This window comes from Anastrepha ludens, chromosome 4 (genome assembly GCF_028408465.1).
Source record: "Anastrepha ludens isolate Willacy chromosome 4, idAnaLude1.1, whole genome shotgun sequence".
In the NCBI taxonomy this organism is placed as follows: domain Eukaryota; kingdom Metazoa; phylum Arthropoda; class Insecta; order Diptera; family Tephritidae; genus Anastrepha; species Anastrepha ludens.
The window spans coordinates 90,450,979-90,464,806 of NC_071500.1; the positions used below are offsets into that span (position 1 = coordinate 90,450,979).

The 13,828-nt window shown below is 34.4% G+C and overlaps 1 protein-coding gene across 1 annotated transcript in view; it reads left to right on the forward strand.

Annotated features, from left to right (window-relative positions):
* Window positions 1-4,628: 4,628 nt before the first annotated feature.
* The window catches only part of LOC128860152 (protein embryonic gonad), a 127,197-nt gene continuing 117,997 nt past the window's right edge, over window positions 4,629-13,828 (forward strand). Inside the window, exon 1 of the mRNA XM_054097439.1 lies at window positions 4,629-6,392. The gene's annotated coding sequence lies outside the window, so the exon portion shown is untranslated. The remainder of the gene's footprint in view (window positions 6,393-13,828) is intronic.

Genomic DNA, 13,828 nt, shown 5'->3' on the forward strand with positions numbered 1-13,828 from the left:
GAAAGTTAATCTCAGCAGTAAAATGATACGTAAAGTTTTTTCTAATTGCGATGCTCCTTCGGCCGGCAATGGCAAACCTCTGAGTGTATTCCAGCCTTGAAAAAGCTTCTCATAAAAAGCCATTTGACGTTCGGAGTCGACATAAGCCCCGTGGAAAAAAATCCAGACGTACGCCTCAAGTAGAAAGAGGAGCTCAGCCAAACTCCTAACAGAAGTGTACGCGCCAATTATTTATTTATTTATTTGTTTAAAATCTAAGATTTTCAAACAAGAAATTCTATTTTTTCTTTGTTTCCATTTGAAAAAATTTTTAATAGAAATTTCTAAACAAAAAAAAAACATCTTTGAAAACACAATAGCTTTCCGCACTTTTACCCAGCAAGCACAGCTGCCGCGCTTTGCCACCTGCAAACAAAAGACTACAGCGACAAACTCGCAGCCGAATATGGGCAAACTTTAAAAAACAAAAGTGACTGTAAACTCGCCACAAAAAACTCACATGCATGTTTGTATGTATGTATTTGTCTGCATGAGTGTGTATTCGCACACAACGGTTTCGCATTGCGTTTTCGCCTTCATTTAAGCGTATTTTCATTAATTTTAAGTACCTCCCCTCGAACACATAATACAGCAGACGGACAGACAGCTAGACAGACAGACTCAATTGAATGGGCAACGAGTCAGCGTACCAGCCATTACGGTCAACACAAATAAAATGCACACACGCACACATTTGAGGTGGCAAGCTCACGCTACAGTAAATAAATAACAGTACTGTGTGTAAACGTAAAGGAACGCTACAACAAGAGCAACAACAAGCATAATGGAAATGAGGCAACAAAAAGCGTGCAGCGCTCAACCAGCCGATCAGCCAACGAGCCAACCAACCAAAGTTAAGCAGACAAAGCGGCGAGCAACAACAACAGTGTGCAATTCAACGAAGCATAAAGACAATGAACGAGTGAAAAAATGAGAAATAAAAGCAGCGAGCAAAAAAGGAGGCAACAGAAATAGCAAATGAAATAACAATAACAATAGCAATGGTGGTGGTTGTATGAAGCAAAACCAAAACAAACAAACAAAAATACTACAAAATCCGCTAGAGTTGCAAAAATCACCACCACCAGTACTGTTAGCACTGCCAACGGCATAAGTTGTGCGCCAAAAAGCAATAACAAAAATGTGGAGTGTGCGGCAGAAAACCACCACCTTAGCTGGTAAATGTATGTGTGTGTGTGTGTAGTATAAAAAATAAGTCGGCTATTTATTTCCAGCATTTAGGGACTTAACAGTTGGAGCAAGCTTGGTGCAACATGTTTGAAGTGTAACTGGCAACATGTTGTCAGCAATAGCAGAACTGGGTTCGCTGTAGGATCGATAGTTGGTTTTATGTTAGTTACATTTTCGATGATCGTTTATAACAGAACTCAGACATATGAACGTACTATAGCAAAAAAGATTTTTTTATATTTACTCTCTGCAGACTGAAAATAAATAAATTAATAAGCATATATAAAGATTTTTCATCTCTTCTGAAGACTTTTCAGTTATACTACGTGTCAAAACGATAACACTTCCATATTTTGAACAGTTTTATTTGGTTTTCTTTGATTTTTTAAGTGCTTGTTATTTTTGTATTAAAAAGTAGCTGATTATCTAATAAAAGCCATATTAATTTAATATTAAAAATAAAGGGTGGCTAAGTTTTAAGGGGCGGTGTTGATTTTGAATAAAATACAATTTTTTTAGGATATTATTATAATTTCGCTTTATTATGATAATATTGGAATGGTTCAATTACGTATGGAATAAAATATCTGCCAAATAACCGGCGCGGTCTCGGCGGCACACCTCCATCCGATGGTCCAAATTTACGATGACGCTGAGGCATAATTGAGGTTCTATGCCGTTAATGTGCCGAATTATCTCATCCTTTAGCTCCTGAATTGTTGCTGGCTTATCGACGTACATCTTTTCTTTCAAATAACCCCAAAGAAAGAGCTCCAACGATGTCCTTGACGTTTAGGTGTGGTTCATATTCTACATCGGCCCTTGAAATTTAACCACCCTGAAAACAGTAAATCTTTCAAAAATTCAACAACATTTTCTTCCTTTTTCCACGGTCTTTAATTAAATTTTTTAGAAAGATTCCTGGCACACAATTTTATAGCATATTAAATTTTACTGTAATAAAATTTATGTTTAAAGTTAATAAAAAATCACGTTGATGTTTTATAATTTCTTTAATTTATGCCCTACTTGAACGCTTGGTTTTTTTTCTTGTATAGCTGTGCGTTGCGAGCTGTATTTTCGAGGGTAAGACTGCAAAAGTTTGCTACTTATAAAAAATTGTGAAAAGCTTTGGGGTTATAAATGTTAAATATTCCAGTTCCGTAGATTTGAGTCTCCGTGCATGTAACAGCAGATTTTAAGTTAGATCTGTGGGGATTGGACAAGTCCAAGTATTCAGTCAAGAATATCATTGTACTACACCACAACAGAAAAATGATAAAAAAAGTGTTTTTGCTAATAGCGAGCGGCCCTTGACAGGCAATGACAAACCTCCGAGTATATTTCTGCCATGAAAAATCTTCTCATAAAAGTATCTGCCGTTCGGAGTCGGCATGAAACAGTAGGTCCCTCCATTTGTGCAACAACATCAAGACGCACACTCCCCTATATAGGAGGAGGAGCTCGGGCAAATAGTTAACAGAAGTCTATGTACCAATTATTAGTTTTTATTATGTGCGAAAGTTACATAAATGGGAGTTGAGTTACAAATGATTAAATATCGCTGAGGCTTTTTCTCAAGCATTTTTTCATGGAGCTGAAGTCATTTCAGCGTTTAGTTTTTGAATTTATTTATGCTGCACTAGCGATTAAATATCACTAGTAAAGTTATCAAGAATATTCTATAAAAATACTTCGCTTTAAGTGATCGCCAAAGTAGTAACACCTGAACTCAAGATTCAGAAAATGCAGAAGTTTGTTTATATTTCAATTTTAGTTCAATTGCATTGGCTTTCCGGCGGGCACAACCGTGTTTTTCGTTCATCAGATGAGAGAATTTTGTGAACTGAAGTTATGAATAAAAACATGAAGTAGATATAATGAAACACGATTTACTGCCAGTATCCTCGAGAGGGTAAATTTTTTTTTCCTTTTTCACTTCACTCGGGAGCATAGGGCCACGACAAGACTCAGTCTTGCGTTTGTTTCGTTAATATATTTTCCTTTCTGGCAGGGTAGGTGTTTAGGTTGAGTCAATTAGTATAGAAAAAATATGTATTACAAAGTTAGTTCACAAGAGATTGCTTGTTTCTCAGGCTGCACATTTCCTACCCTGCATTTGTTAAAAAATGTGTAAGGAATGACAGCCGCTTGCCTTCCTTGGAAGCATTCGGGAGCTCAGCGAATTTTGATGCATAATGTGCGGTCTACTTTTAGGTTCTTAAATTATACAATTCTGCCAGTTCTCAATGCATCGATCTTTCCAATGCCTTGATGCTGTCATACACGTAGCAGTGTATTCGGTTGAGGTCTTTCTCTAATTTGTAGTGTGCGATTACGTTTTGTTCCACAAATGCCGGGAGTAAAAGTTGTATGCCGTCTCCGAACGGCAGATGGTTTTTAATGAGGAGCTTTTTCATGCCAGAAATACACTCGGAGGTTTGTCATTGTCTGTCTTGGGGCGATCGCTATCAGAAAACCTAGAAATTATAGAAAAGCCGTTTTCTATAATTTGTTGTTTCGTGCCTACAGTGGATTTCGATCCCGTACTCCACTGAATGGTGGTCACACACAAACTCGTTCAGTTACGGCGGTGACAAGCGGATATACTTACAGTTTTATGCCGCCTCCGAGTGGCTGATGTTTCTGATAAAAACTATTTTCATGGCACAAGTGGCATTGGAGGCTTGGCATTGCCTACCGAAAGGCGACCGAAAATAAATTGGAAAAAATTTTTTATATCATTCTATAGTCGGGTTCGTACCTCTGACCGAACTTATGGTTATTACTATTATTCGGTTTTAGTGAACTGCGATCTCTCATCTGCTCTACTGTGCTTGATCGGGAGCCTATATTTCAAAGCTGATGAATTTAAGCTTTAATACTTGGTCACGCTGTTTGGTCCACACCCCAATGGATTTAGACTGAAACCAGCGAGGTGCGCAAGCTTTTTCTTGCGAGAGCACCCCATGCGCGGAAGGAATGTTCTGGTATTTCATAGTTCAGCACATGAAAACGGCAGGCGCTCAGTAATTCTCAGATCACGCTCAAATAACGAAGAATTTTGAACCAAAATTGAAGCAAAAACTTACTGATGTTATACGTCCACAGGTCGTGCGCTGCTTGTCTCTACAGATTTTGCAATTTGTATACCAATAATTACATCATACCTTCCAACTACTTTTTTGTTCACTTCTTAGTCAAATTTCTGAAAATCAACCACCTTAAGCCAACAAGCCACCCCAAATGGCAGCAAGAGTAATCAATTTCTAACGCAGCGACCCTCCATTACTGCTGCTAACATCGCTGTTATCACCTCTAACAGCTTGCCAACAACTTTTTCACCTTCAAAATCAACAGCCGCAACAGGCGCTTTAGTCGTTCACAAACGCTTCACAGTTCAAGATCGTTCAGACTTGCTGCCGTTGCTATTGTCGCCAAGCAACCGCCACCAAAAAACTACGAATCGCCACAACAAACAACTCAACTAACGGACAACTGCTACTGTTACCATTTAGTAAACGCCAGCAAGCGCACTGCTATTGCCGCTGTTGCTGCTGTCGCCACTCGTAACGCGAAGATCGTTGGATCGCTCGCACACGACCACCGACCGCCAACGAGCCGTGTGTGTTTTCATTCGTCGCGTGTTGTCTGCGCGTCTGCTAAACTGTTTGCCGGTTGTTGGGCATCTGTTGGTCGGCCTGCCCGCTGTGTTGACTGCGTGCATGCGTCGCCACCGCTGCTGCTGCTCTAAAAGCACTTCGTTGCTGGCATAGAGTAGCTCGCGTTGGTTGCTCGTTTTGCGGCGCGTTGACGCGTTCACTGTTTGTTCGCGCTTCTGCTCGCGTGCTCGTGTGAATCTCTATGTGCGCTACTATCGAACGTTTAACGCTTGGCGCATTTCTTCACTCGCTCGTTCATTCGTTCAACTAAGTAAATCACAGCCAATGCCGTCGCTGTTTTTGTTGTGTCGTCATAGTCGTTGACGTTGCTTGTGAATATTTGCAGAATATTTTCTTGTTATTGATTAATTTTGTCTGCCTAATTGGCAATCGAAAGTGAAATTACTAATTGTCATTTACATACGCTTTTAGCGCTAAAGCCGTGCTAGCAGCGGCCTAGTTAGTGCTAGTGGGACGCAAAAAGTTGGCTGTGAATTTTCCTGGTGAAAAATTTTGTTCAAATAAACGAGGAGTATTTGTAGAAAAGTTGAAAAAGTTGTGAATTAGATGCTGGTATTGAATTTTTATGTTTAGAAAAATTGAAAAAAAAACATATTTTAGATTAAAAAAATGAAAAATATTTTACTTGCCAAAAGAAAAAGAAACAGCTCGGTTTTCTAATAAAAAATAAAAAACAAATGCGACGAAACGTAAAATTAAAAATAAAAAAATAAAAAATACATTAAAAAAATAAAAAAAATGTTTGTTTTATATCTGCATAAAATATATACAAAAACAAAACGTCTCCAAAACTCTAAATAACACTAAATTTCAACAAAATGACATAACTTGAATTTTACATTTTCTAGTTTACTAACAAAAAAGCAAGAAAAATAAGCCCAACAGTGATTTCCACTTCAAAACAAATAGTGACAAACACAAATATTTACTTAAAACAAAAAAACAAAATTATAATCTCACTACCCAAATAACGCAAAACAAAGAAACATCCGCCACCCAACTTTCATATAACAAAAAATCATAGAAAAATAATTTAAAAATATTTATAAGCATGGAAATTTTAATCGAAAATAATAGAAAAAATATTGATTTTGTCCCTTTTACCCATTTCTGTAAAGTATTTAATTAAATTACCTGGTGAAATTTACTGTCAACGAACAAAACATGGAATTAACGGAGGCTACCTTAGTGTGAAAATTAATTTGATCCACTTTCTATCCACAAGCAAGCACAAAAGCATATCCCTATAAGTGTATCAATATTTCTGAAATTTTAAATGAATAATTATAATAATTAAAAATACATAAAAACGAAAATTTTTTAACGTGCTTAAAAAAAAAGTGTTGTAAAAAAGTATCTTTTACAACGCAGAATAAAACCACGTAAATTAATTGTCAAGCAAAAAAGTACTCTGAGGTGTGTCCACTTACTTTTATGAAGCAGCAAACGCAGCCTTAGTCATTATTTTGGAAAATCAAGGTTGGTATGCTTGAAAGTATTCTTTTTTATTATATATTTTTAAGAGTCAGGTGGCTAGTGAATAACTTCCTCTAAAGATTTTATTTGTGAAACAGCATCAAGGCGCACACCACAAATAGGAGGTGGGACTCGGTCAAACACCTAACAAAAGTGTACGCGCCAATGACAAAAAAAAAAAGATTTTTTTATGCTACCAGAAGATAAGCCGCAAACGCATTTTAATTTTCTAGAGTCCATACAGGAAATTATGGCATACATTTTTATATTTATTTTTTCTATACTACCTAAGGCATTTCTTCAATTTGCAATATTTTATTACAAATCAAAGCACTAGAATCCTTCTGTGATCTAAATTTCTATAAATTTGTATATCTCGCTCACTTGTGCCAGCTACTGGCAGGAGTTTCATACTAAAAAAATTAACAAAAATGTTGTTTCCAATATTGTATGCCTCCCTCATGCAAAAGTAAAGCCTTATTTTTATCTAATGAGTTACCGTTAAAACTCTTAGATATCGACATGCATTGTTTTCAGGTGGTGGTCTGGTGGTCACTTCTGCCTATTCATTTAAAATTAGATATTATTTTTTGGAAATATGACACTATTATCGTCCGTGTTATTGGAGTATAAGTTTGAAAAAGTGATAACTTCGACTTTTTGTATTTTCTAAGAAAATTTTTGCTCTGCAACTTTATTTATTATCTGCAAAATTTATCATTGCAAATCTAAGCTCTTGCCACCTTTTCATTTGTTTATAGACTTATGAAAATTTTTCGTAAATAAATTTTAATTGATAATCGCGACTTTTACCCAAGTCTCGTTTACTAAAATTGCAATTTAAGATACATTTTGTTGGCAAAAATTTATATTTGGGCTGTACGAGGAAAGGAAAATCACTCAAGTACCTCGATTAAAGCGAATGCCAAACTCAAAGAAAAAAAACCGATCTGGCTGAAACTTAGTTTGCGTTCTTCTAAATGCTACTAACTAAACATAACCGCTATACGTCCCAGTAGTGCCATCTCTCTGTACCGTCGTACTATTTCAAATCATGACCCATTACTTCCTAGATCCATTTTTAATCTCCAACAATTCCAACATTTTATTTTAAATGGAAACCTTAGCTTTAGTTTCACTGTAATCTACAGCCCGCACACAAACCATTGTACCTCTATATTAAGGGGGGAGCCTGGTTTATAAGGTAAAAAAAATCAATTTCCTTTTTTCATTTTAAGCGATTCCTAATATATTTCAGAATATTCACACAAAGTTACAAAGTCTAATTCTCAATATTTCCGTAGATACAAAGCCAAAAGTAGGCGAGCGTTAGGTAGTTACGCTGTGACCGGACAGCTATAGTACAAACTTTATCTTCTTTTCTCGACTTTTCATTTTTATGATTTCTTTGAATTGGCGTACATGAATGAAAAAAAACTAATGAACTTTTTGAAATGAATCATAACTTGTTCCCTTCAGTATTAAATTCTCTTCTATTTGAACTAACAAAATAGATAAAAAATAATTTTTCAAGATTTTTATACCAAGTTGAAGTGAATTTTTTTTTTACAGAAAGGCACATTTTTCTTTAAAACCTCCTGAAATTTTTCTCAGTTTTCTTAGTTCATCTAGAATAAAAAATCATGATAATTAGAAATCCATTTGAATTTTTTGCTTTAGATAATAATTACGAGCTGTATCTTGTACGCCAGTTGGAAATTCCAGCGGTGCAGCGCTCGAGTTTCTTTCTAATGCGCAACATCGTTCAAAAAACAAAAACTTATAAAAAATAAACAGGATTCTCTAGCAAGGTGGCGCAAAATTAATCACCCTATTGGAAGATGTAGTAGGTGTCCAGATGACACTTGTGAACTAAACATCTGGACACCTACTACAAATAATGGGCTATTAATTTATTTAATTCAAATTGTTTATTCAAAATAAAATATAATAAACTGCATACTAATTTTTTTTTTTTTTGCATAAAAAATGCAAACTTTAATGAAAATTTGGCAAATTTTCTAAATATTTTATCAAGTTTTAAATGTTGATTTATTTGGTTCTTGGTAAACAATGAGCTATGCTTTTATAAAAATAACTCGTATTCAGCCTGAAAATAAAAATAAGCAAAATTGGTCAAAATATTAAGGCTCCAAATTTTTTTATATAGGTATATGTTTTTGGAAAATTTAAATTACATTTTAAAACAATTTTAAATTAGTAACTTCTCATCAAATTGTATACTTTCAACATTTTATTTTCAATCAAGTAGTACACCGTGCTTCGCTTACTGAGATTGACGTTCTGAAATGTTTTTTTTTAGAAATTTGAGAAAACTTTATTTCATTATTTAATTTTTTTTTTTTACAAATTTGAGAAAACTTTATTTCATTATTTAATTTTTTTTTTTACAAATTTGAGAAAACTTTATTTCATTATTTAAATTTAAATTTTGTTTTTTACAAATTTGAGAAAACTTGATTTAATGGTTTAAATTTTTATTTTTGTTTTAGAAATTTGAGAAAACTTTATTTAGTTGTTTAAATTTTTAATTTTTTTCTACAGAAATTTCAATAAATTTTATTTATTCATTATAATTTGCTTTTTATTGGCAAATCGGCAAAACTATTAAAAACCCTGACCAAATGTTTATTTTCACCGGTGCTTTATTATTAATATGAGGATATTAGCACTTCGATCTGAAGGATCTATTGTACTTCCAACGGCAAGAATTGTTGTCACTCATCAGTACTTAAATTTTGAAAAATTTTCCAAAAAAATTTATTTTTTTAAGAAATAGTTTATTTTGTTTGTGATCGCCAAATTCCAAGTATTATTTTCAATAAATTCAGCGAAATGTCCGAATTAAAAAAAAAAACACTGAATTTTGTATTGCTTTATTTATCTGGTCGTATTTGCCGCCCTGACAGAACCATAAGCTCCTAAAGTTGCCTTCAAACTGCAGTTGCCTTCGACCGGCTAAATATTGTATATAAAGCAATATAAAATGGTGTGTTTTATTTGAACTCTGTTCATGAATTTTTAACAAAAATTTTAATTTTAACAAATTATTTGAAATTATAAAAGTCCTTCAACATAATTTCGTTTTCTGGCGTATAAAATTTGAAAAATTTAGGTGTTAAATTTTAGGAATTCATAATCTCTCTATTTTTTCTTTTTTTTTTTTAATTTCCATACACAATTTCATTTGCACTGGAGGAAATCTTCAAAGACATTCTTAAAATTGTTCGCTAGTTCGAGGTGAAATTTGAAAATTTTGTGTACTGAAATTTCTTTTTATAATTTTGTTATTATTATTTCATGAAGGTTTGCTCAGTAAGCAGGTTTCTCATTCCCTCTTGACAAATCAGCTCCCTTAGCAAGACACTGGGTTGCTAACTCTAGAAATTTTTAGCAAAAGTGAAAGAAAAGTAAAATTTGTAGTAAAAACATTTTGTTTTCAAAGGGGTTTTTAAACACCAGAACTTGCTCGGTAAGCAGCTTTCTCGTTCTCCCTTGTCAAATCGGCTCCCTTAGCAAGACACTGGATTGTTAGCTGTAGAAAGTTTGAATAAAAGCAAAATTTGTAGAAAAAACATTTCATTTTCAAAATGGTCTGCTTACGAGTAACAACTCGCTCAAGAGTTTTCATCGGTATGTTCAGGACTATGGAAGTATGGCATGGAATACATACAGCTTAAAGCAGAACATAATAGGGTAATTGACACAATCCGAGATCGATGAGTGGTGAATTTACAAATCTTTATTTCTTGTGATTTGTTGATTCAGAAGGAATTCATCTTTTGCAAAGAGCTAGCATTTCCCAAAGAGTTACGACAGGAAGAATAATTAATAATAATAATAACAGAAGTGAACGTGACAATTATTTATTTATTTTTAACAAAACAGTTTCATATTGGCGAAGCTTCGCAACTTCGTGATCGGTTTTAAATTTAATAATTAATTCACAAAATAAAATCTTGGATTAAGTGAAATAATTTCTTGTTTTAATATTAAACTTGTAAATTCCGCTAATAATGTCTATTTTGTACTATTATTTACATTCAAATATTACTTAAAATTAATTTTTTAAACCGTTCGCAGTTTGTTTTAATTTAAGTAAGAAAATACTTTTTTGCTACCATTTTTACCAAAAAGGATTTACTTTTTTCCACTTTATTCACCTTCTTAAATACAACCTTTTGTAAGGGAGTGTCAAAAATTGAATGTCACTAGTGAGCAAACCTTTAATAATTGAATCATGTTATTATTTTTTCGTTCTGTAAAAAAATATATTTGCTTCATAATTTTTCAAATTGAAACATCAGATTTAATAATTTTTTTTTTTTAATTTTTTTTATTAATTTTTTTTTTATCATTTTTGACGTGATAACGTCTTATAATTCGATTTAACAGGCTGCACGCACGAAAAAATGTGTCGTTACCTTGCTTATTAGTGTTACCTTGCTCATTGCCGTTACCTTGCTCATTGCCGTTACCTTGCTCATTTGTCGTTACCTTGCTCATTGCCGTTACCTTGCTCATTTGTCGTTACCTTGCTCATTGCCGTTACCTTGAATGAACTGCAAGCGAAAGCGCGGAACGAACAAAGCAAAGGAACGGCAACGTTCGACATCTTGCTCTCTTCCTACTTAAGTGAGCATATATATGTATGTATACGCGCATTTGTATATAAATTCACATACTTGTATTTGCATATGCCTTCTTCCTGTGTGCATGGTAATGAACCAATTCTCTGTTGAGAATAAACGATGATAGGAAAAATAGGAAATGAAAGGGAGTGTTTCGAGTGTAAAGTGTCTTGAAAAAGGCAAATCGATGATGGTGCCTCTTAGTGTTGTTGACTTATTAACGTCTGATGCACAATCGAAATTGAAGATATCTTTCATGAATTTGATAAATGTTTCGTCATTTTTCACGTTTGTGTAAATGTAACTTAACCTATTCCATTGCAATTCCATTTACCTCCTCCACTATATCCATACAAAATATCTATCAAACAAATAAACTTAAATTTTGTTTTGAAAAATGCAACCATTCCATCAATATTTTCTTATGACGTTGTCACGTTAAACTATCGTCAGTAAACCGATTTTACAGACAACCTCTTTTTTTCTAACATTTAAATAGAGAAAAATTGTCAAAGACATTTTTAAGATGTATAGTCTTTACTTTTCAAATGTTTTACATGCAGATCTATTTTTTTTTAAGACTTTTTTACTAGAATCCACGTACAAACGCAATTTTTTTTGCACTTTAAAAACTCTTTCAAACCAATCTTAAATTTTTCGGTGAAGTTTTATAAATTTGATAATTTCCATTTTTTATTATTATTTAAGGCTACTGAGACTTTTGAAATATTTTATAATAAAGGGTGCTGAACTTATCGGATTTTAAATTTAAATAAAACCACAAAAATTGAAATTGGTTACGCAATTTTTATTATTTTAAGTAGAACCATTCATGCCATTTATTTTTTTAATATAATCCCTTTAAAATGTTGGCCGCAACTGCGCTGTAACTGGGCCATCCGTAAACAACTATTTTGAATGGCTCGCTGCAGAACTTCGCTCTGTATCTCGTGAATAACTTTCGTAACATTGGCTTCCAATGCCTCAATCGAAGCTGGTTTCCCCACAAAGTATTTAGACTTTACCTACCCACAAATAAAAGTATAAAGGTGTGATATCACACAATCGTGGTGGACAATATACTGGTCCGATAAATTTCCCACCGAAACGATGACACAAAAAATCCATTGCTCCTCTGTACCATTAGCGCCAGCTTCATCTTTGAAGAAATATGGACCGATGATTCTCCAGCCCATACACCGCACCAAACGGTTGTTTTCAATGGATGCAATGGCTGTTCTTGAATGGCTTCGGGTTGTTGAGTTATTCGCTGTAGACAGCTGGGTTTCAGCAGTGGGCCCAGGACCACTGTGTCCTGGCTAGAAGCCAGCAGATCGTCTTCCGGGCTGGGCACACTCTCAGTTTTTGTTGTTTCCGCAATGTTTTTTGTTATGTTTTTTGTTTTGTTTTCTATTTACCTAAATTTTGGTAACACGAGTATGCACGGAAGGAGATGGTCCGCCGCGGCATAACCGGCATACCGCGGTAAGGCACTTGCTACAACCGCACTTGCCTGGACATCGGAGGGAACCGTTAACGTTTAGTTATTTAAGCACTACCATTCATGCAGCTCTCGGCATGGGTACCTCAACACTTAGCTTGAAGTGCTGATAAGGTTATACCCACTTGACTCGGTCGACAGCGCCTGGTTTTGACTGGGCTCCAAAAAAATATGCATGCAAGCAGATTAAGTCTCTGTTATGTTACAATAACTTGCACGTGGGACCAAACCCCAAATGCGGAATGACACACAAGCACGGCAAGCAAATATAAATTATCAGATCTCAGACTCATGAGCAAATTCTGTTGCACTGTTAGGTAGTTGAACGCTGCAATGACGACAGTTTTCCTATCGTCACCAAGCCATTTCTGTTTCTCTCAGCCTAATATTGTTGAGTTAACTCATAAATAACAGGCTGAGGTGTGGTTTTTAATCGCCTCTTATGACAGGCATCCATCACCTCGGGCAAATTCTATCCCCCTAACCCACGGCGAGTTATATATAGCTATATTTTATACGATTTCAAGCCAAAGTCTTTCCGTAAAATCGCCCGTGGACTGCCGTAAGGTAGGCCAAGTTGTTGAGAACAGTGCCCACTCGGTACTTTCGAGTCTTCGGCTAAACTGTCATTTACATTCCGACTGTATTATCTCCACCTTAGATTTTTCGTGGTCAAATCGTTCGAGCATCATCCAAAAATGTAAAATTATTCTCAATTTTGCCGATGACTTGCCGAATTGTGGGTTCAATAGGACAGTTATGTACACCATAAGTCTATGAAAATTGATTACTCCAATACGAAATATTTTATTTATTTCTTTCACAGCTAAGTGGAGTATATTTTTTAACAGAATCGCAGTCATGCACATTTCTATTGCATTTGGTCGCTTTGACTGAGAAACTGTCGCATATGCAGAGACTGACATTCACTGAACTAGTTATTCCGAGACCACTTCAACAACCGCTAAAGTTTTAATGCTAAAGTTAAAATAGTATTTAATAAATAATTTATTTTTATAAGGGAATTTAGAAATAAATTCATTAAATACTGATATATAAAATATTTACGGCAATCTCATTCATTGTAGCATTTTGTTTACTTTTAAAATAATTAAACTCAATAACGACGAGATGGGTGGCCACTCCATTATGATCCTTATAAGACTTTGACTATGACTGTTTGTATGATTTTAATAAAAAAAACAACTCTTCTTCGCTTTTTCTATTACAATTTATTGTATTATAATTTTTAATTTCGGTTGCTGAGGCCTTAATTACAGTTGTAG